Raw genomic sequence first — 4,789 nt, 5'->3', positions numbered from 1 at the left:
TCTGCTACCTACTGTCCTATTTTATTCGTCTCTGTAGTAAAAAAAATGTTTTAATTCCTGAACATTTCTCTTAAATGTAGAATAAATATATTTTTTTTCTGAGGGGGCAGAGGGGTTGTTTAGTTTCAATAATAGCTGCGTTTTTGACTATATAATTGCACAACTTAACCTTTCAAAAATTAATTTTCTTAAAGGAAAAACGCCAATTAAAAATATATAATTTTTCAATAAAAATCTTTGGCGCCAGGATCAAGTGTTTTTGTTTTGTTTTTTAGCCGTATTGAAATTAATTTGTTTCCCAAAACTATCTGATTAAATTCAACAATACGGGAGTTAAACATTGTAGCAGTGAGTGTTTATGGACACAAGAGGGAGGTGTATGTTGCCTTTTGGCTAATAATGCGGATAAACTGCTGCTATGATGACGATAAATGTTAGTGGTGCCTCTTCAGATACTGCAGGTAATTAAACTGTGTGACCAGATCAGCCTGCATTGCAACCATAAAAACTAAAACATTCCTGCACGTCTGAAACGTTTCGTAAGGTAAAATAGCAGATAACACAGGAAGCCTTTTCCTTGTTTGTCCAGCAGGAGGCAGCAACATCACACAGGAAGTCAGACGTGTTCACAGTCTGCACTCCGCAGGTCTTCTGCTGATTGACGTGTTTACATTTTACAGAACTTTTATGTCGCCATAAGCGAACATCCTGCGCAGCATTCAGCTGTTAATGACTATTATTTTCATAATCCACATTTCTGAAAGGGGCTGCACAGTGGCCCAGTTGGTAAACTGTTGCCTTTCTTTCTGCATGGAGTTTGCATGTTCTCCCTGTGCATGATGGGTTCTCTGGGTACTCCGGTTTCCTCCCACAGTCCAAAAACATGACTGTCAGGTTAATTGGCCTCTCCAAATTGCCCCTAGGTGTGAGTGTGTGTGTCTCTGTGATGCCCTGCGACAGACTGGCGACCTGTCCAGGTGACCCCTCCTCTCCCCGGAACGTCAGCTGGAGAGGAACCAGCAACCCTCCAGACCCCACTGAGGGACAAGGGTGTACAGAAAATGGATGGATGGATAAAAGAGAAGTGCTGTTTTAGAAATGGTTAACAATGCTCAGTTTTTTTTCTTCATGTTTTTCAGAAGAAAAAAAACTTTTGATGGTCATTCTTGTCTTTCCAGGAATCCAAGTTCACTGCAAAAAGCAAAAATCTTACCAAGTATTTTTGCTTAGTTTCTAGTTTACACGTAACTTTTCAGTAAGATATAGGAGTTTTTTAAAGCAAATAATTCCTTAATATTGACGAGGAAGATCTAGTTCCATTGGCAGATTTAACTTATGTGGGAAAAATAACCTGTTACAGGTGAGAACATCTAGTAAATACTTCCTTAATATTAGGGGGAAAGTACTTGTTAAAGTGGAACAAGACATTTGTCTCATATTTTAAGTTAAAATGTCTAGTTATTTCATTTATAACTAGTTATTTTTCATCAATAAGGAATTATTGGCTCAAAACAAGCTTAGATTTTGTGTTGAAAAGTTACTTATTGTATTTTATTTATATTGGCTTAACATTAGAACATATGCTCATTATAAAGGGTATAAGTATCTGTAGTTGTGCATAAGAATAGCTTAGATGTGTTATCAGATTTTTTGCTAATTTTAAGTGATAAATGTGAGGAACTGAAACTCCACTGCAAAATCACAAAATCTTTCCAAGTATGTTTGGTCTAGTTTCTAGTTCAAATGTCTTAGTACACTTGAAATAAGACAAAACTAACTCAAGTAAGTTTTCAGGAATCTGTAGGAGCTTGCTTTATGTAGTTAATCCCTTAATATTGATCAAAATGTATTAATTATGTTAATCTGCCAGTAGAACAAGACATTTTAACTTAAAATAGGGGAAAATGTCTTGTTCTACTGGCAGATTGTGTCATGTTGAGTCACATTCCATGGTTAGCAAGCAACCTCAGCCAAGCTCAGCCTGTTACCTAGCAACCCAAACAGAACTCCAGCATGTTTGGTCAGCTGGTTTTTCCACTGTATATAAGTTGAGACATTTGTTTTGGTAAATTGGTAGATTGTTTCACTTGTAACAAATCATTTTCCCATGTTTTAAGTTACATAATGTTTTACTCTTTTGTCAATATTAAGGAATTATTTACTTAAAACAATCTCCAATGCATTGCTGGAAAGTCATTTGTAAATTGATTTTGTCTTATTTGAAGTTATTTGCACTAGAAACAAAACCAAACACACTTGGTAAGGTTTTGTGTTTTTGCAGTGCTGGTGTCGTGAAGGAGCAGAAAAGAAACTTTAGAAATGAAAAAGCTTTTCAATGCTTTATATGCCCAAGGCGGAGCAAGTGCATGTGCGATCTGTTTCTGAGAAACAAAAAATGAATACTCCCTGATGGAGATCAGAAATCGCTCTGCTCTCCTGAAATCCAACAACCTCTTCTTGGAAAGAGTACCATGTTGTTGCCAAGATGTCCTCACCTGCCCTACCTTACTCATTATGGCGCGCAACCAAGACTCGCAGTCTGCTGGAGAGGAAACCGGCATCCATCTGGAACCTCGCTGACTGCCAAGCACGGCTCGCAGAAAATCTTACATAAACACTTTCTATGCCTCCACAGACATTAGCTGGACATAAATAATTCCAATAAAACTGTTTACAATTCATTTGGATTAAATTTGTGAACCACTTTCGTCTTTATTGTGACCAAGAAGAAATGGAGAAACTCAGAATAACTCAATACGATGGTTGAAAACTGGTAAGAAGAAGTAGCTGATCGATCACCTCCAATATTCAGAAAGGTACAATGTTTACCCATGTAAGATCAATACAAATAAATTACATTAATATATTAAATAATTATATACATACAGATTAGCATATAAAATAAATCCATTTTAGAGTCAAACATTCAGGAATGATAAAAAAAAAGAACAATAATGGCATAACCAAAATTTCGAAGTTGTTTTCTTGAAAATTTCTTAGGTTAATCTCAAACTCATAAATTTCCGGGGGGTTTTCTAGAGATTTTTTGTCAGAAATTTGTCAGGATGCTCACTTGATCTCTAATTCAGACAGAAAACAAATAGTTGTCATTGTTGAAAATCCAATTTAAACTACACAAAATGGTCTAGTTTTTAGGTCACATATCTTTTTACACTTGAAATAAGACAAAAAAATTTATTGGTTCTATTGTCCCAGTTCAGTGGAACTAGAACTGGGTTGCTAGGTTACGGGCTGGGCTTGGCTGGTGTTGCTAGGTAACGGCGGCCAGTGGAACTAGAACCTTCTCATCACTATTATTTTCTTTAAAACAAGTTCATTTATCTTGATGAAAAGTTACTTATAAGTTAGTTTTGTCTTATTATTGTACACAAAACTAGACAAAAAATACTTGGTAATATTTTGTGTTTTTGCAGTGTGTGAGAAAATACTCAAAAAAAAAAAAACCCACTGGGGAAACTTATGGAGGTTTTAAAGATAAAATATTACATTAGAAAGGTAAACACTAAAATTAATAACTCGTCTGTTTGCTATTCAACGTTTGGAGCGAGTTTTTCTTAAGAAACGACTGCAATTAAAAACATGACAAGATTGCTTATTACTAACAACCAGCGGCAAAATTAAGTACATTCCAGAGTAAAACTGTGTTTTTATAGCAGATAGTATTCATAATATGCTCCATTGAGGGAATAACACTGGAGCAATCCCACATCTGGAGAACCTGGGAGGACTCGGTGGACGTGTTTTTATTTCTCCAGTGCTTTCATCTCAGTCCAAGCAGCACCGCTTCAGGGAAGCTCGGAGGAGCTGCCTGGGCTTTAATCCTCACTCCCAGAAAGCTGTTAGCAACTTCTATTAGCAATTTGCACAATTAGCAGATGACATAACCTCTCTTCCTGATGGTCTCCATCTGTGCAGTAAACAACCTGCAGTTCATGTGGTGTCTGTTTGTTTCCAACCCAGACTTATGCAAGTGTCACCTTGCGTTTCGTAGAACTCCCTCGGAGCCTCGTTTCTGTTCGTTACTCCCACAATAAAACTTCAAAACTCTCCTGCAGTGACTCGGCTCCATCACGTCCCTCACAGGTCCGCGATGTTGGACACCCAGAACCAATAATTTATGATTCCTAGTCTGTAAAAGTAATTTTGATACTTTAAACTTCACTCCAAACGTTTCTGCTTTTGGTCATATTTATATCCAACCTCCACGGGGACGTGGGGGATTTTTCTGATTTGAGTTCCCTTGCAATAAGTTTTCTACGACGGCGCATTAGGGCCATTGTAGATGGAAAAGAAAAACAAGTAGATTTCTGCCAAAAACTTGGAAATTTCTGAGCTTAAAAAGTGGAAAATTTGGGGGAAAACTCAGAAATGTTTATATTAATCTCAGAAATTTTCTAGAAAAAGGGACAAGTCAAAAATTGGCTAGGAAAAACAAGGACATTTCTAAAATATATATAAAATAAAAAAGACATTTCTGAGTTTGACAAGTTAAAAATTTGCTTGAAAATATAAGAAATTTTTAGATTAATCTCAGAATTTTTCTATAAAAAATTTGAAATTTCAGAGTTTCAAAAGTAAATTCTGAATTCAGACTTTTTACTCAGATTTCTGACTTTTTTTCCTCAAAATGTTAACTCTGTTAATCAACATGAAAATCCAAATCAATAACCAAACATTCTTAGGTGTATGTCAATTATGTTAACATATAAAAATAATCACATATTTATTTCTTCCTTATTGAAGTTTTTTTAAGCCTGCAAGTTTCCCC

This window comes from Poecilia mexicana, unplaced genomic scaffold (genome assembly GCF_051168715.1).
Source record: "Poecilia mexicana isolate PSO_F unplaced genomic scaffold, ASM5116871v1 scaffold_22, whole genome shotgun sequence".
NCBI lineage: Eukaryota > Metazoa > Chordata > Actinopteri > Cyprinodontiformes > Poeciliidae > Poecilia > Poecilia mexicana.
Note: the sequence above shows the minus strand (reverse complement) of the source record.